Consider the following 20,459-nt stretch of genomic DNA (forward strand, 5'->3'; position numbering starts at 1 on the left):
AGCCTGCCCCTCCACCCCCCGTGCACCTTGCCTACCCACCCCAGCTAATACGCCAGATCCCCAGCAACACAAGCCTGGCAGTGTGCAAGTAGCCCAGACGGGACACGCCACCCCACAGTGAATCCCGCCCCTAGGAGAGGGGAAGAGAAGGCACACACCAGTCTGACTGTGGCCCCAGCAGTGGGCTGGGGGCAGACATCGGGTCGGACTGCGGCCCCGCCCACTAACTCCAGTTATACACCACAGCACAGGGGAAGTGCCCTGCAGGTCCTCACCACGCAAGGGACTCTCCAAAATGACCAAACGGAAGAATTCCCCTCAGAAGAATCTCCAGGAAATAACAACAGCTAATGAACTGATCAAAAAGGATTTAAATAATATAACAGAAAGTGAATTTAGAATAATAGTCATAAAATTAATCGCTGGGCTTGAAAACAGTATACAGGACAGCAGAGAATCTCTTGCCACAAAGATCGAGGGACTAAGGAACAGTCACGAGGAGTTGAAAAACGCTTTAAACGAAATGCAAAACAAAATGGAATCCACGATGGCTCGGCTTGAAGAAGCAGAGGAGAGAATAGGTGAACTAGAAGATAAAGTTATGGAGAAAGAGGAAGCTGAAAGAAAGAGAGATAAAAAAATCCAGGAGTATGAGGGGAAAATTAGAGAACTAAGTGATACACTAAAAAAAAATAATATACGCATAATTGGTATCCCAGAGGAGGAAGAGAGAGGGAAAGGTGCTGAAGGGGTACTTGAACAAATTATAGCTGAGAACTTCCCTGAACTGGGGAAGGAAAAAGGCATTGAAATCCAAGAGGCACAGAGAACTCCCTTCAGACGTAACTTGAATCGATCTTCTGCACGACATATCATAGTGAAACTGGCAAAATACAAGGATAAAGAGAAAATTCTGAAAGCAGCAAGGGATAAACGTGCCCTCACTTATAAAGGGAGACCTATAAGACTCGTGACTGATCTCTCCTTTGAAACTTGGCAGGCCAGAAAGGCTTGGCACGATATCTACAGTGTGCTAAACAGAAAAAATATGCAGCCGAGAATCCTTTATCCAGCAAGTCTGTCATTTAGAATAGAAGGAGAGATAAAGGTCTTCCCAAACAAACAAAAACTGAAGGAATTTGTCACCACGAAACCAGCCCTACAAGAGATCCTAAGGGGGATCCTGTGAGACAAAGTACCAGAGACATCACTACAAGCATAAAACATACAGACATCACAATGACTCTAAACCCATATCTTTCTATAATAACACTGAATGTAAATGGATTAAATGCGCCAACTAAAAGACATAGGGTATCAGAATGGATACAAAAACAAGACCCATCTATTTGCTGTCTACAAGAGACTCATTTTAGATCTGAGGACACCTTTAGATTGAGAGTGAGGGGATGGAGAACTATTTATCATGCTCCTGGAAGCCAAAAGAAAGCTGGAGTAGCCATACTTATATCAGACAAACTAGACTTTAAATTAAAGGCTGTAACAAGAGATGAAGAAGGGCATTATATAATAATCACAGGGTCTATCCACCAGGAAGAGCTAACTATTATAAATGTCTATGCGCCAAATACCCGAGCCCCCAGATATATAAAACAATTACTCATAAACATAAGCAACCTTATTGATAAGAATGTGGTCATTGCAGGGGACTTTAACACCCCACTTACAGAAATGGATAGATCATCTAGACACACAGTCAATAAAGAAACAAGGGCCCTGAATGATACATTGGATCAGATGGACTTGACAGATGTATTTAGAACTCTGCATCCCAAAGCAACAGAATATACTTTCTTCTCGAGTGCACATGGAACATTCTCCAAGATAGAACATATACTGGGTCACAAAACAGCCCTTCATAAGTTTACAAGAATTGAAATTATACCATGCATACTTTCAGACCACAATGCTATGAAGCTTGAAATCAACCACAGGAAAAAGTCTGGAAAACCTCCAAAAGCATGGAGGTTAAAGAACACCCTACTAACGAATGAGTGGGTCAACCAGGCAATTAGAGAAGAAATTAAAAAATATATGGAAACAAACGAAAATGAAAATACAACAATCCAAACGCTTTGGGATGCAGCGAAGGCAGTCCTGAGAGGAAAATACATTGCAATCCAGGCCTATCTCAAGAAACAAGAAAAATCCCAAATACAAAATCTAACAGCACACCTAAAGGAAATAGAAGCAGAACAGCAAAGGCAGCCTAAACCCAGCAGAAGAAGAGAAATAATAAAGATCAGAGCAGAAATAAACAATATAGAATCTAAAAAAACTGTAGAGCAGATCAACGAAACCAAGAGTTGGTTTTTTGAAAAAATAAACAAAATTGACAAACCTCTAGCCAGGCTTCTCAAAAAGAAAAGGGAGATGACCCAAATAGATAAAATCATGAATGAAAATGGAATGATTACAACCAATCCCTCAGAGATACAAACAATTATCAGGGAATACTATGAAAAATTATATGCCAGCAAATTGGACAACCTGGAAGAAATGGACAAATTTCTAAACACCCACACTCTTCCAAAACTCAATCAGGAGGAAATAGAAAGCTTGAACAGACCCATAACCAGCGAAGAAATTGAATCGGTTATCAAAAATCTCCCAACAAATAAGAGTCCAGGACCAGATGGCTTCCCAGGGGAGTTCTACCAGACATTTAAAGCAGAGATAATACCTATCCTTCTCAAGCTATTCCAAGAAATAGAAAGGGAAGGAAAACTTCCAGACTCATTCTATGAAGCCAGTATTACTTTGATTCCTAAACCAGACAGAGACCCAGTAAAAAAAGAGAACTACAGGCCAATATCCCTGATGAATATGGATGCAAAAATTCTTAATAAGATACTAGCAAATCGAATTCAACAGCATATAAAAAGAATTATTCATCATGATCAAGTGGGATTCATTCCTGGGATGCAGGGCTGGTTCAACATTCGCAAATCGATCAACGTGATACATCACATTAACAAAAAAAAAGAGAAGAACCATATGATCCTGTCAATCGATGCAGAAAAGGCCTTTGACAAAATCCAGCACCCTTTCTTAATAAAAACCCTTGAGAAAGTCGGGATAGAAGGAACATACTTAAAGATCATAAAGGCCATTTATGAAAAGCCCACAGCTAACATCATCCTCAACGGGGAAAAACTGAGAGCTTTTTCCCTGAGATCAGGAACACGACAGGGATGCCCACTGTCACCGCTGTTGTTTAATATAGTGCTGGAAGTTCTAGCATCAGCAATCAGACAACAAAAGGAAATCAAAGGCATCAAAATTGGCAAAGACGAAGTCAAGCTTTCGCTTTTTGCAGATGACATGATATTATACATGGAAAATCCGATAGACTCCACCAAAAGTCTGCTAGAACTGATACATGAATTCAGCAAAGTTGCAGGATACAAAATCAATGTACAGAAATCAGTTGCATTCTTATACACTAACAATGAAGCAACAGAAAGACAAATGAAGAAACTGATCCCATTCACAATTGCACCAAGAAGCATAAAATACCTAGGAATAAATCTAACCAAAGATGTAAAAGATCTGTATGCTGAAAACTATAGAAAGCTCATGCAGGTAATTGAAGAAGATATAAAGAAATGGAAAGACATTCCCTGCTCATGGATTGGAAGAATAAATATTGTCAAAATGTCAATACTACCCAAAGCTATCTACACATTCAATGCAATCCCAATCAAAATTGCACCAGCATTCTTCTCGAAACTAGAACAAGCAATCCTAAAATTCATATGGAACCACAAAAGGCCCCGAATAGCCAAAGTAATTTTGAAGAAGAAGACCAAAGCAGGAGGCATCACAATCCCAGACTTTAGCCTCTACTACAAAGCTGTCATCATCAAGTCAGCATGGTATTGGCATAAAAACAGACACATAGACCAATGGAATAGAATAGAAACCCCAGAACTAGACCCACAAACGTATGGCCAACTCATCTTTGACAAAGCAGGAAAGAACATCCAATGGAAAAAAGACAGTCTCTTTAACAAATGGTGCTGGGAGAACTGGACAGCAACATGCAGAAGGTTGAAACTAGACCACTTTCTCACACCATTCACAAAAATAAACTCAAAATGGAGAAAGGACCTGAATGTGAGACAGGAAACCATCAAAACCTTAGAGGAGAAAGCAGGAAAAGACCTCTCTGACCTCAGCCGTAGCAATCTCTTACTCGGCACATCCCCAAAGGCAAGGGAATTAAAAGCAAAAGTGAATTACTGGGACCTTATGAAGATAAAAAGCTTCTGCACAGCAAAGGAAACAACCAACAAAACTAAAAGGCAACCAACGGAATGGGAAAAGATATTTGCAAATGACACATCGGACAAAGGGCTAGTATCCAAAATCTATAAAGAGCTCATCAAACTCCACACCCGAAAAACAAATAACCCAGTGAAGAAATGGGCAGAAAACATGAATAGACACTTCTCTAAAGAAGACATCCGGATGGCCAACAGGCACATGAAAAGATGTTCAACGTCGCTCCTTATCAGGGAAATACAAATCAAAACCACACTCAGATATCACCTCACGCCAGTCAGAGTGGCCAAAATGAAGAAATCAGGAGACTATAGATGCTGGAGAGGATGTGGAGAAACAGGAACCCTCTTGCACTGTTGGTGGGAATGCAAATTGGTGCAGCCGCTCTGGAAAGCAGTGTGGAGGTTCCTCAGAAAATTAAAAATAGACCTACCCTATGACCCAGCAATAGCACTGCTAGGAATTTATCCAAGGGATACAGGAGTACTGATGCATAGGGGCACCTGTACCCCAGTGTTTATAGCGGCACTCTCAACAATAGCCAAATTATGGAAAGAGCCTAAATGTCCATCAACTGATGAATGGATAAAGAAAGTGTGGTTTATATACACAATGGAATACTACGTGGCAATGAGAAAAAATGAAATATGGTCTTTTGTAGCAACATGGATGGAACTGGAGAGTGTGATGCTAAGTGAAATAAGCCATACAGAGAAAGACAGATACCATATGGTTTCACTCTTATGTGGATCCTGAGAAACATAACAGAAACCCATGGGGGAGGGGAAGGAAAAAAAAAAAAAAGAGGTTAGAGTGGGAGAGAGCCAAAGCATAAGAGACTGTTAAAAACTGAGAACAAATTGAGGGTTGATGGGGGGTGGGAGGGAGGGCAGGGTGGGTGATGGGTATTGAGGAGGGCACCTTTTGGGATGAGCACTGGGTGTTGTATGGAAACCAATTTGACAGTAAATTTCATATATTAAAAAATAAAAAATAAAAAAAAATAAAAAAAATAACTTGGATTAATGACTTTTTTAAATCATAGTTATTCCTGAAGAAAAATATCCAGTTTTGAATTCTTGTCATCAAATGATCCTGATGTGACCATAAAAGTAGATTAGAGTTTTGCAGCGAAAATCTTTGGAATTCACTTAGGGAATTGATTTGACTACCCTAAAGGAATAAAAGAACCCCAAAACTGACAAAAGAAAATTGGAAGTTAGGCATAGAGATAAGTAAATCCAGGGAGATTTTTGTAAAGAGAATTGATATATTGATAACTAAAATTGTTTCCTCAGGATTAAGGTCAATCAGACATAATGTTCTCAGAGAAAACTATGTTTCAAGCAGCCCAAGTATCTGAAAGTGACGTTGATTTCGTGAGAGTAATTACAGTATGCCTAACTGTAATATAATTTATTTGTTTCTTTTTAATTTTCATACACATATATATAAATATATACATACACACATACATACATATATACTCATGTATTTTTTTTCTCATGAACTCACAGTGCTGGACTTATGTTTACCTTTTTTTTAATTGAATAAAACTTTTAAATTAGTATCAACATAGCATTGTGAAAGGGAAAAGGGAAAGGTTCAAACTGATGATCTTTCTCCTAGAATTAGGATTAATGTCTAAGGTTTTCTCTAAAGCAAATGAAATCATTGTTTCCATGCTACTTATAACCTGGTATGCCAAAGAAAGCTACCAAGAAACACCACGTTGTCCTAAAATTTTACTGTAAAGCTATTTTAATAAGTACATATATTAAATATGTATTTAGTTCAATCATGGAGGGAGTCTAAGGTTCATATTTATTGTGATGTTTTCTTTAATATAATTAAAATTTATAAACTGTCACTTTCAGTGCATTTTGAATGCAGTGTGCTTTAGCTGTTTGGCCTTTGTTTTCCTCTAAGAACACTAAACATTGAGAAAATGGCTTTGTTCTTAAAAATGATATGCTATTCAGTTATAAAATTTAATTCTTGAATTATATTTTTAGATCTCTTTTCTAAATAGAAGAATATGACACCATCTCAATTATCTATGATAAGACATATTCACTAAATGAATGGAAAAACACCCAACTAGGTTAGCTAAAGTTATGTAATAAAAATAAAGCACCAAACAAGAAATATATTAGAAAATAAATATACCACATTTGGAAAATAGATCTATGATCAAGTGCTAAAAGCAGTCATTTTAATTTTTGCAAAGAAAATAAAACTGAGTTTAGATGGTTCAGAATGTATTTATCCTACAATTTACTTTATGATGTAAAATCATTTGAGGATGATTCATGACAGGATCCATGATTCATAGTAAAATTACAAGTTTAAGATTTGGCTTATCTCTACTTAAACTCTTCCATACCAATAGCTCACATTTATTTAGCACTTACACATTGTTATATGCTATGCTGGGCTTGTTATACACATAATATGTAAGAGGTAGGCATTGTTATCCCAATTTCTTAGGGAAAAAAAAATGATCAGAGAAATTGGTTACCTTTCCCAATGTAAAATGTTTAATAAATGGCACGTCTGGAATTTAAATGCAGAAATTTTTGGCCTTAAACTTAAGGTCATTTTTTTCTCTACCAAACTGCCTATCTGGATAGTTGGATCATATCTTACTCTTTTCTTTCCCAACTCTTTTTCTACTAAAGCAATATAAAAATATACTACTTTTTTGAAAATCTCATGATTTTCATGCCTTACTCTCTTTATACATTTTTTCTTTTTTTAGTTTATGTTCCTTCTTAGGAACATCTAAGGAACTTCCTTCCTTAGGTTCTTTCTACTTTTAAATACATGACAAACTTCTATTTTCCTGAAACAGTATCATCATATCATAGATTCTCAGTAAATCCCTTCTTGACTACCACCAATTTTCTCAAAAGGGACATTTGCTTTCTATTTAATCTCTGGGCTTCTATGTTTTCTGTACCTTTTATGCATGCGATATATATATATATATATATATATATATATATATATATATAGTCATCTAATAACATGTTAGCTTCCTCAGAGATTACATGTACTATACTTGTATTTGGATTCACAGTGCCTAGAACATTGTCTAGTATGTAATAGGTGCTGAACAAGTATTATACTGAAGTAAAGGCCTTCATTTAGGGTTTTGTTTTTATTTATTTATTTGTTCATAATCCTGTTGATAAGCGAAAGAGCCCAAATCTGTGTAAGAGGAGAATATCACTGTTTTTGACTTTAGATGATTGGAATTATAAATTAAAATTTTAAAGTTGGAATACTTCCTAAAAGGATACTAAACTTGAAATCAGATGACCTAAATAATTGGTTTCTCATATATAAGCAGTGGGAACTTGGGCACTTTATTTCTGTCTAAGCTGTAATTATTTAATCTATAAAATATGACTTCTACAACTCCTTTTTAAATCATATGGTTATTTTGGAGAATCAAATGAAAATAGAATAATGGATATGAATATACTTACAGAGTGCAAACCATTATATATGACATTCGTATTATTACTTTAGAGAAAGAAAGTGAGTGACCTAAGAAAGATTAGCAAGGGGTGCCTGGGTGGCTCAATCGGTTAAGCAGCCGACTTCGGCTCAGGCCATGATCTCGCTGTCTGTGAGTTTGAGCCCTGCGTCGGGCTCTGTGCTGACAGCTCAGAGCCTGGAGCCTGTTTCAGATTCTGTGTCTCCCTCTCTCTGACCCTCCCCTGTTCATGCTCTGTCTCTCCCTGTCTCAAAAATAAATAAAACGTTTAAAAAAAACATTAGCAAAATTTAGTGGGAATACCACTCAGTAGTTTAGTATAATTAGGTGCCATGGACTATCTTAACTGAATTCTTAGGAAGTCTTCCAAAGATTCAGTGGTGAAAATTGTCAGTTAACTGTATTTAACCTGATATTTAGTTGTTAGTGGAATACCATAGACTGAATTTAGTCCTCATATGTTTAGGAATCACATCTGAAATTAAAGTGAGATGTAAAAATCATGAATATTATTTTTCCTTTATTTCCAAAACTGACCACCAAAAGGTAATGAGGTTTTTGAAGAGAGAAAAAAATAAATAAATAAAAAGGAAAGAAAGCAAGAAAGCAAGCAAGCAAGAAAGAATGAAAGAAAGAAAATGTAGTTAGAATAATTTAGGGTCATCCCATACTATATTCTCCTATGATGATTCAGAATACCCATTTTCAAATTAAATATTAATTCCCTTTCAAAATTTAACAATTTTCAGAAATTGAGTTTCATTTTAAGCAGCCCCAACACAAGTTACTATGTTACAAAAAGCAGTTTGGGAAAAATCTGTCCTAGAAATTTTTAGCAAATAAATAAGAAGGTAACAGAGGAGAGGCCCACAATTTGAAGATCAGGAGTAACTGAGAATTTATCCCCAGGTAGATTCAAATTAAGAAGGATGAATAGTGAGATCTTAGAATTATCCATTATTCCACTGTGGTTGCTTCAATTTTTGTAGTAGTAATGAAAGTAGCAAAGTGATCTGTCAATCATGTATATTCAGCAGAGTCATCTCAAGGTCTAGGTAAGCCAATAGCTATACATTTTGTAAATATACTCATCTCTTTATTACTGCTTTACTCGTGGATGAAAACAAACTGTATGCTGGGATATAATGGTAGTTCAAGGGGTAAGAGAGAGCACATTATTGCACAGCTAGTATATAATGATAGGTACCCTTAGGGAGTAATTGTTACATTTTAATCCAAAAGTAAGCAAAGACTATCTAAATAGCTCTTTAAAAGAAGAATTAATTAATAATTAAAAAATGATGGAGTTCTTAACTGTCATGTATAAGAAAACCCATGAGCAAGCTCTATTCTAAGTAGACTTTTAAAAAAAGAAAAGTAGTTGATATTAAAACAAGACAATTCATTACATTTCACAAGGGAACTTGCAGTATACAGATGTAGGCCAAAACATAAGGGTCTTTAGGTCAAATGTGAAATTATTTTAAATTAATTCTTGGCATTAAACTAAAATGACTTTTGAATAGTAATTATCTTTTACTTTCATTAGCAATGGTTCTTGAACTTTAATTTCTAAAGTGCGATACAGCAAGGTTCTTAGTATGCATTTATAGTAAATGCAGGCTCTCTTCCAGCATTTTAAATCTCTTAACAGGTCTTTCCTTTTCTGGAGAATTTCACTAGATGAATGTTAATATTACTCTTGGTTATGGAAAGGAATATATTAAAATTTCTTTGCCTATTAATGTCTTTTTAAGAGAAGTTTAATATTTAGGTAAAGTATTCAGATTCTATGCCTACACTAACATTAGAAGCTTAAAAAGTTACTAGACAAGGTAACATAACATCGTGTACTTTTGCAAAATACAGTTTGAGGAATAACATACACTTCCATTTTGAGAAGTTCATTGTTTATGATCATTTTTGTAAGTAAAAATAGTGAACAATATTTTAATTTAGACTTTTATATAATTTTCTAAAGGAATTGAAAACTTTTTGAAGGATGAAAGAAAATAGCTGGGAAAAGATGAGAGGAAAGTAGAGAATAAAAATTATTTTTAAATTATACTGATTTTAATATTTGAGGAGAATTCTATAAGGAATGATTAAAGAAGTGTCATCTTGCAAAGGTTCATGATCAGTATACATAAATAAGAGTTTATTAAGAACATGTTATGTTCATATGCAGTAATATGACGCAATGTCATTCTTTAAAATATTGTGACTAATAGTCACACCTGGGTGGCTCAGACAGTTGAATGTCCCGACTCTTGGTTTCAGCTCAGGTCAAGATCTCACAGTTTGCTGGTTCGAGCCCCACATTGGGATCTGAGCAGATGGCATGGAGACTGCTTGGGATTTTCTCTCTCTCCCTCTCTCCCTCTCTCTGCCCCTCCCATCTCTCTGTTCACGTTCTCTCTCCCTCTCTCAAAATAAATAAATACATTTTTAAAAATTAATAAAATATTAGGACTCATGAAAGTAACATACACATTCACGTGCAAATAGTCATTGGTGTCTGTTATTTCCAAGCCCTTCCTTAGATTCTGTGGTGTTCACAGAACACCACAGGTGTTATAAACAAATAACAATAGAAACAACAACAAACCAACAAATGAAACCCTTGCTCTCATGGAACTTACATTCTAAGGAGAGGGCTAACTGACAAATAATTAAATATGTAAAATGAGAAAATGAAGAAAGATAAAGAAGGAACCAGGGAGTGCTTGGGGTGAAGGGTGTTACCATTTAGAAAGGGTAACAATGGAGGCCCTAATGGAAAAGAGAACATTTGAGAAAAGAACTGAAAGAAGAGAGAGGGGAATCGGTACATCTATTGAGGAGAAGAGAGCTAGAAAGGATTCACAAAGGGGTACCTGGGTGGCTCAGTGGGTTAAGACCTCAATCTTGATTTCAGCTCAGGTCATAATCTTGCAGTTGGTGAGTTCAAGCCCCAATTTGGGCTCTCTGCACTGACAGCATGGAGCCTGCTTGGGATTCTCTGTCTCTCCTGCTCTCTTTGCCCCTCCCCTGACTCTCTAAATAAATAAACTTAAAAAATAAAAAAGGGCTCACATATCTTTGCCTTGATTTTAGTGATGCTCATAGTAAGCTCTCATATAAACCTTAGATCTAATGTGATTAAATGGCCATAACTATAAATGAAAATAATACTCTCAAAGGGTTTGTTCATAAACTGATGCCAGCTTATAGTAAAATGCATGTCAAAGTTTCTGACCTTCAACCTGCACTCTATATTAGTTAATAGTTGCAAATCAAGACCTAGAAGGCCTACTTTTCATACTAGTAGGCACATCAATAATGCTAAGGTTATTCCTGCATGGATAAATTATACCTCTTTTAAAAATTGGACTTATAATAACAATAGTAAATTTGGCAAATATGAATATTAGATCTTGTGTTTGAGAAAAATAAACTTTGTAAATGTAAGATTATTGAGACATGGATAAACAAAAACTTTCCTTAAAATATTTGAAAACATTGACCACAGGCTTAACATGCTATTGAGTTTTGTCAGATGAAAAAATAGTTATATTAACTTAGGCCTTACTATATTGAGGAAAATAATTCAGATATTGTCTTTTACAAGTGTTTATTATGTCAGAAAATGTATTCAGTGTAAAAATAATATTTTAAGGGATCACTAAAATATTGGTGTTAATCTAGAAAGGAATAATAACTCTAGAAGAAGATTTAAAGCTTTAAATGTAGTTTCTGAGAAACACTTAATACAGGTAATAGCTGTTATTACAAATTTCAGAAAAGTGTAAATTTCCTCCATGGTTGTCTTAGGCTGGTCAAGAAAGGTATTTATGCCATTAACCTCTGGACATTGCTTTTAATCAACGAACTCAGGCATGCTGGACAAGCCAAGTAGCTAAAGGGTTGTAAAAGTTTATTTCTATAAACAAGGCATTGTTTTTGGAAAAAGATGTGAATGTGAGGAAAAAGTAGATTAGCAAGCAAGGATTTGAGGTGATAATTCAAAGAAAATCAATAGGTAAATCTGAGTGAAAAATTATATAAGAACACCTTGGAGACTATATTTAACTTTTAAAGCAAAGATTTCAAAAAAAAATGCATGCATTTATTTGAGAAATTATTATAGACCTTAAGGAATGGTATCTGGTCAAGCAATGAGTAGCAAACTGAAAAAAGAAAAAGAAAAAGAAAATTCCTTGCAGACATTGAAGTTAGTACTAATGTGTTGAGGGGGCCACATGAAAAGAAACTACAAGCAGTCTATAAGTGTCGAGACTGGTCCCTCACTAATGGCCAGGAAGAAAAGGGAGACCTTACAATCACAGGAAATGAGTTGTCTTCTCTGCACTGGGAACAGTGCTCCCGCCACAGCCCCTCATCCCCTGAAAATGTATGCCTGTGCAAAGTTCTCCACCACCTTCTTGGTCAAGAGCACCTCTCAGCTGTTGAGCCAATCACTATCTGCAGTAGTAGTGCTAAAACCACTGGAGACCCTGACAGATGAGAGCCTTAGCAGCTTGGCAGCCATGTGTCCCCTGACCTCACTTACTCCTAGCCACATATTGAGAACCAGTGCCATTTCATGGGGCAGTGACACAGCAAACAAGTTCATTGGGGCTGGGGGAGCCATGGTAGGGGTGGCTGCCTCTGAGGCTGGAATTGGGACTGTGTTTGGGAGCCTCCTCATTGGTTAGGCCAGGAGCCCCTTTTTGAAGCAGGAGCTCTTCTCCTAGACTGTGCCATTCTAGGCTTTTCTGTCTCAGAGGCGATGGGTTTTTTTTTTTTGCCTGATGGTGGCCTTTGTCATCCTCTTCTCCATATGACAGAGCCGTCTTCACCTGCCATGGGTCTTTCTCCCAGGTCTCATATGCTTTGTATGTTCCTTTTCCTACACCTCCCTACGTGGAGAAAGTGGTTGGTTCAGAATTTGACACAGAGAAGGCAAATACTGTATTAATAAGAAAAAAATTATTATTTGTGTTATTTAGTTAATTTAATTAATTAATTAATATTATTTATTTATTTATTTATTTATTTATTTATTTATTTTTATCATGAGGCACCTGGGTGGCTCAGTTGGTTAAAGCGTCCAACTTTGGCTTAGGTCATGATCTCACTATTCGTGAGTTTGAGCCTCCTGTTGGGCTTTGTGCTGACAGCTTAGAGCCTGGAGCTACTTCAGATTCTGCATCTCCCTCTGTCTCTGCCCATCCCCTGCTCGCTCTCTCTCTCTCTCTCTCTCAAAAATAAACATTAAAATAAAAATTTAAGAAAAAAATAAAAGAAATGAATTTTTCCAACAATCTGAAGGTATTTGAAGTAGATTACTGTCTCCTCTAGTTTCCAGATTATTGACTTTGTTAAATTAGCATTTATTAAGTGGACCCCCAGAGTGTCAGATGGTGAACAGTGATTCAACAGAAGATCACAAGAGAAAGTAAGATAGACACATTTATTATTCATAGGTCCTGGAGGAGACGCAGGTCACACCTCTAAGGGCATGCGGGAAACTCAAGGCAGGTAGAGAGAACACAGTAGGACATGCAACACATGCCATTATTAGGATCTAAGGGTTGCATGCTTTGGAGTTCCCAGGCTGAGGCTGTATTGGTCAGTTCAAACCAAAGGAAGCAGGATTTTGGTAAGCTTCTATGGGTGGGGTATCTTACCAAGGGGCTCACAAGGGGAAAGGCCAGGGAGGCAGGGGAGAGTGCATATAGCAAGAGATGTTGGAGGAAGTCTTGTGGCTCTGGGGGCTGTTATTGAGGGCACATCCTTGCACTCTTGAGAGGGATTAGTGTCAATTCAAGGCCCGCCGTCCACTTGTCCACAAAAATGGATGCCAAGGTAGGATAATGTGGACTAGTTTAGCTAAGCTGTCAATAGAGATGGGCATTCAGTCCCTGAAAAAAGGACCCTGCTAAACTGCCTGCACTCCTGACCATAGAAACTATGAGACAATAACTGTGTGTTGTATTATGCTTGTAAGTTTGTAGTAATTTGTTATTCAGCAATGGAAAACAGATATAAGCCATTGGAACAATTTCAGTTAGCAGAGTGGTGTGGTGGTGGTTATTTAACCTAAGTCCAACCAAATGGAATTCCATTCCCTCAGCCAGAAAAAAACTGATTTAGAGATGAACATGTGAATCAAGCTGAGTTGATCAAAATTCCTTTTAAGATATTTTCTGCTACAGCAGATAAAACATGGTTCTGCTAAAGCTTTTTATGCCGGTCATCATGCTACCTGAAAAGAGAAAAAAAAACCCTAATATTTCCTCCATCTAGCTATATATATAAACAGTCTCTAATAAGCTGCACATCTTAGAATTCCATAATTCCATAAGAAATATCACTTGCTAATAATAAGTCATGGCTAATACAAAGACTAATGGTTGGATCTATTCCTTCCTAGCATATTCTTCATAACCATTAAATTTTGGCCAAGTTTAACTATATGCCATTTCCCTAACTCATCACCTATACTTGACTTCTGTATCTTTGCTCACAGTATTTTTTTCACTGCAATGCATTCCCTTGCATACACTTTCCTTGACTTTTTATATCCAATTCATATCTATTCATCAACGATCTGAGTTGAACTTGCCTGTCACCAGACTATCTTTGCTCAAAAATTCAAAATAAATTTCCAGAACAACTTTACCTTGGTCATACAAACTGATTTCCACTTTGGAATTTATTAAAAATGTCTCTGTGGCTTAGCGCATGATCATTCCATAGTAATTCCTCCAATCTTACTTGAAATGAATGTATATTCTGCTTATAGGCTTTCTTTTTGTTTAGATCCTTTACCTAATTAAGGTACTATTTATAGACTTTTCAGTTATGTTGTAAATAAATCTATTCTAAGTTAAATTTTAAATACGTTATATCTAATTAGTGTTGATATTTTTAAAGGAATTAAACTGGAAATTTGGAGACATACATGATTATAAATATAGTTCTAATCAAGCAACATGCTACCATCTTGACTTCTGAGAATGAAGAGCCTACCGTAGACTATGCTAGTGGAACGAGATATAAAATACCTCCTGTCACTTTGGCTAGTCATTTTGCTCTGGACACAGGATATTCTACTGAATCATGATCCTGGGGTACTGGTATTTAACTCTTAATATCAGAATTCTGATGAAAACATTGAGTTGGACAGGTTTTACCTATAGCTAACAAGCTATGCATCTCCTTCCATACTCTAATTAATAATTTCATATTTGTATAAATTTGCTTCATTTTCTAGACTGTAAAATTTTGTGTGTGACAGGAAAACTATCTACTCTACCTTGATTTTATATGCTCTGAGCCAAGCCCCAGCAATAAACAGTTTTTACTTAGCACATTATTGGTACATAAAATAATGACAAACTAAGGAAGCAGTACTAACAGCTCAGAACTGAGTAGTTTAGTGAAAATGCTTCCACTTGGTGAAGCAACTTATGGGACTTGCCATGAATTTAATAATAACAGTGAATTAATCTACTGAGGAAAAGAGGGCAGACAAATTACGTGCTAACAGATTTGCAATGTATATACTCACTGATATTCTTAAATCAAACATTAGGACCTTCCTTGATTGACATATTTAACTTCATCACTATGTATGCTGCATAAAGGTGGGATCTTTGTAAATAGTATTTCTCCATCTATTCTCAACATATATTGGGCCTTTGGTAAATATTGATTACATGGCTTAACGAATTAATAATCAGAACAATTATTAGAAATATGAATTAGAAGAAAAGTTGCTTGCCTTGTGGATGCTGCCACCCCACACCATCCATGCCACCGAGCCGTGGTCAGCACCACTGTGTTTTTCGACATCACTATGGACTGTGAGCCCTTCAACTGCACCTCCTGTAAGTTGTTTCCAGACAAAGTTCCAAAGACAGCAGAGAACTGTCATGCTCTGAGCACTGGGGAAAAGGATTTGGTTTTAAAAACTACTGCTTTCATAGAATTATTCCAGGATTAATGTGCCAGGATGGTGGCAGCGAGTCCATCCAGGGGTAGAAATTTGATGATGAGAATTTTATCCTGAAGCATATGTGTCCTGACATCTTGTCCATGGTATATGATGGACACAACACAAATGGTTCCTAGTTTTTCATTTGCACTGCCAAGACCAAGTGGTTGAATGGCAAAGAAGTGGTTATACTTGGCAAAGTATAAGAGGGCATGAACATTGTGGAAGCCATGCAGTTGTCTGGGTCCGGGAATGACAAGACCAGTAAGAAGATCACCATTGCTGATTGTGGACAAATCTAATAAATTTGACTTGTGTTTTATCTTAACTATGATACCATTCCTTCTGTAGCTCAGGAGAGCACCCCTTCATCCCCATCTGCTGGAAATATCCTATGATCTCTGTGTTCTTCCTGCAGTTCTATGGGTTCCATGTTTTCCTTACTCCCCTCCAAGTCTAGCTGGATTGCAGCATTAAGTTTATTATAATAAAATAAAAACTGAAACAAAAACAACAACAAAAAGAAAATAATTTGCCTAAAATATGTTCCTTATTTGTTACATGAATTTCTGGCTGTCATTTATAGCAAGAAAACCCAGTGAATTTGAAGAGCATCTACTTTTATTTTGTTTGCAAAAACTCTTGGCTTATATTAAGAAAGGTCTGTCCTTACCCTGAGTTCTCGCATTTTATATCTGTGTTCCACTTGGTCTTCATAATAACATGTCCAATCCTCTTTGTTATCATCTTTTACTCAGAATGGATTGACTTCTTGTCTTCCTCATTCTATTACAAGCACTACAGTTTTTCTAGCTATCAAATCCTGCAAACTTATGATAATTTTCAAATGTATTCTTGTTCCATCATATCCAATTAATTGTCTTAGACTTTGAAGACATCTGTTAACCACATTTATTTTGATAACGACCCAATTGGACATGGTAGAATTCCGTATACAGATGGGGAGATGGTGAGTCACTTTGAAGGTTTAAATAACCATTATTCAGGCCCAGATCCTGTCACAATATCCCCAATAGCTCTTTCTGTAGCATTTACTCTTCTATTTTACTTTTTTCTGACACAATGTGTATAATATCCTATATTTCAATTATGAATCTTACAGTTGAACTGTTTCACTTGTGCTTAGCATGTTTTGAGCTATAGCAATGCCTTTGATGGCTCAGAATAAGGCTCTCTGTGTCCACTCCAAAAGGTGGCTGTTTTTGACCACCTCTGAAAGATGAATAGCTATACTGTATTCTATTTACTATATTCCTTCTAGACAGTTACTTTCAGGGCAATTACCATTCTCATTTTGAATCTGCCTTATGATCACAGACAAATCCCTAGCAGGCACGTTCTATTATAAAATTTTTCCAGTGTGGTGGATTTGTACCTCAAGCACACTTATAGCTATCAGACAGACGTATTATCAATAATACCCATAAATCCACAGTCAAGGTGAAAAGACATGCAAATAAATAGCAATTTCTCCTGTTAGAGATATGTAACAGGAACCCATGATACCTATAGAGAGTATCAAACCTAATGTGAAGAAGTCTTGAAAGCTTTTTCAGTGGGTGGAGGAACTCATATTTTTATTTAGATACATTCATATGACATAAGATTCTCCACCTTAAACATTTTAAATTATACAATTCAGTGCTATGCAGCATATTCACAATGTTGTGCAACCATCACCACCACCTAATTCCTGAAAGTTTTAATCACCTCAAAAAGAAACTCCATACCCATTTTAAGGAGTCACTCCTTATTTTCCCCTGTCCCTTCCCCTAGAAACCAATAATATATTTTGTCTCAATGGATTTGCCAACTCTGAACATATTCTAGAAATAGAAACATAAAGTAGATTAGTCTTAATCTAACAAGATCAATTTTGGGCTTCCTTAGGGACAGTTTCTGTTTATTGAGTTTCCTCCCCTCCTGTTTATGGGCCATATATGATCATATTAGTTGTATGCATCATATTTTTGTTGAAAACTGAACATTTTTAATATAATAATTTGGCAATTCTGGAAATCAGATTACCCAATGCCCCCAGGGTTTGCTGTTTTTCCTTGTTGCTATTTTTTGTTTGGTAACTTTTCAGAGCTAATTTTTAAAGTCCCTATTCTGGGTCATGTGTTGCCACTAATGTTTCTATTAGTTTGGTGGCGAGCTAGAGACTGGACAGAGATTTGCTTAAACACTTGGAAACAATAAACTCCAGTCTTTTCCAGTGGCATGTATGTATGCTGGGCAGGTCTTCAACACTCAGCTCAGCAGTCTACAACTCTGCCTTAGCCTTTACTTCCTCCCTGTGTAGATCCTGAAGGGCAGTCAGAGTGAGAGCTTAGGGCCTTCTTTATTCTTTATTGAGCATGTGCCCTGCTCTGGAAATTCACATGACTTTCTAGATTCCCAGGACTATGTTGAAGCTTTTAAAAACAGGTGTTTCCCTAAAGCATCTCATTCCTTGGTCTTTTCTCCCAAGCTCTTTCATTAGTGAGTGATTTTCTCCAAGTGTTATCCATTGTTTCAGACAGATATACATCTTCCTGTAAAGGTTTTTGACAAATGCCCCAGAAAGCTGCCTCAGCACCTGTAGAGTTCCAAGTTAGGCAGGATAAAGGCAAACCCTCTAAGCTGGTCTTTCAGAGAGCCATTAGACAGGTCAAAATAAATAGCCACGATTCTTTGAGAATGAGTTCTTGTCCACCCTCTGGTACTGGTACCTGTATAAGTGTTGTGTATTAACTGGGGAATGTGAAATGAGAACAGGGAAAGTTAAAATACCACAAATCTCTCTGTTCTTACCAAGATTCAGAATACTTTTCTTACTTAAATCTTGCCTTCATTGTTGCAAGCTTTTGATCTGTTTCCAGAATTCCGAAAAGGTTGATTCTGACAGTTTTTACAAGATTTTGTTGCCTTTATGGAGGGATGAACTTTTGGATTTCTTTACTCTGCCATTTTCACTGACAACACTAGAAAAAACTTTTCAGATGATATTACAATTAAGCCGGGTTTTAAAGATCCAGCAGGAATTGGTCAGGTAGAAAGTTAAGAGAACAAACTAGATAGAGCTTTTTATCCAAAGGCCCAGAAGTACAAGGAGGAAATTAACATGTTCTGGGAAATGACCCTAATTCAGCAAGGCTGAATTATAGGATACAATTAAGTAAAAAAGGCATCCATTTTGGAGGATATAGGATGAAGACTCAGAACTCCTTATGCCATAACAATATTTGAACTTAATTTGGGCAGTGTGTACTGAATTATTTAAGCAAACTTGTTTAAAAAAAAATGAATCTTATTTACCTAATCATTTTGCAAGCATTGTGGAATATGGATAGTTTGAGAATGAATTTAGGCAAGGAATCTAGTAAAGAGACTAATATAAACATCATGAGCATAAGAGATGATGAATCAAACTGAGGATGTGACTGTTGAACAGAAAAGAGTATTTAGTACTTAGAGAGGGAGATACTTAGGAGCTAAAATTGGTACTCTCCAGATGTTTCAATGTGTGGAGAGAGGGACTGTACGGCAATGAGGAGAAAGTGTAAGGAAAAGGTCGAGAATAATGTCGGTATTTTGGCTTCGGAAAAGTGACTGGACATTGATAGCATTCACTGATTAAGAATACTCAACATGAAGTAAACTTGGAAAAGAAAAGAAAAGCTAAATGAATTCAGGTTTGAACATTTTGAGATTAAGTTGTTCATGAAACATGCAGAGGAATATTCAATGGACACTGGGGAGACACAGGTTTGATACTCAAGAGGGAATGTGGAGCTGCCAATGTAGCCTTTGGATAGCTAAGGTATATATTAGTGATAAAGAAACTGTGGGTATAAATGAAGTCATTAGAAATAAAAAATATAGGGGTGCCTGGGTGGGTCACTTAGTTCAGTGTCCTACTCTTGGTTTTGGCTCAGGTCATGATCTCTCGGCTTCATGGTTTTGAGCCCCGCGTCGGGCTCTGTGCTGGCAGCATGGTCCCTGCTTGGGATTCTCTCTTTCCTTCTTTCTCTGCCCCTTCCCCACCGGTGCTGTCTCTGTCTCTCTCAAAATGAATAAATACACTTTCAAAAATAAAAAATAAAAAATATGGTGCTCACTTCTGTAGTGCATATATTAAAATTGCAATGATACTGAGAAGATTACCTTGACCCCTGCACAAGTGCTCCATATTGTGTAATCTATGGACATGGTATTTTGTGAATGGCCTTTTCAATAAAAGAAAACCTTATGGAAAAAAGTGAAATAAATATAGTGAAAGAATATGATTAAGGCTATCCTAGAACTCTTTAACAATTGAATAGAAAATTTATTATTAGTATTCCTAGCCAAATTGCATAATACAATAAAAGTCAATGAAAAGGTTTATTCATACTAGTGTATGAAGAGATTATACCATTCTTTATTATTAGATGTGTACCTTAACTTTAGAACTATTGAAGTTTTCATATAGTCAACACAGAAAGTTTTCTGATGGAAGATTAAGCCTGGAGGGAGAGTTTTGTTCCAGTAGTGTAGAATCCAGAGTTCTCATTTATATGGTAGAACAGTTTACCTGAGATAACCATTCTTTTGTTTTGTTTTTTTTAGATATAGGTCCTCAGTATGAATTTAATTTTTAATATTGTGATCTGCAAG

At 36.4% G+C, this 20,459-nt stretch overlaps 1 non-coding gene and 1 pseudogene across 1 annotated transcript; both read left to right on the top strand.

The window, feature by feature from the left end:
- The first annotated feature begins 12,189 nt into the window (after window positions 1-12,189).
- On the top strand, window positions 12,190-12,936 carry LOC125924949 (ATP synthase F(0) complex subunit C2, mitochondrial-like; annotated as a pseudogene).
- A 6,981-nt stretch (window positions 12,937-19,917) lies between these two features.
- LOC125925033 (U6 spliceosomal RNA) lies at window positions 19,918-20,019 on the top strand. The gene has a single exon (XR_007458683.1). It is a non-coding gene; the product is annotated as a U6 spliceosomal RNA (small nuclear RNA).
- The last annotated feature ends 440 nt before the right edge of the window (window positions 20,020-20,459 follow it).

Source organism: Panthera uncia, chromosome F2, assembly GCF_023721935.1.
Source record: "Panthera uncia isolate 11264 chromosome F2, Puncia_PCG_1.0, whole genome shotgun sequence".
Classification (NCBI taxonomy): domain Eukaryota; kingdom Metazoa; phylum Chordata; class Mammalia; order Carnivora; family Felidae; genus Panthera; species Panthera uncia.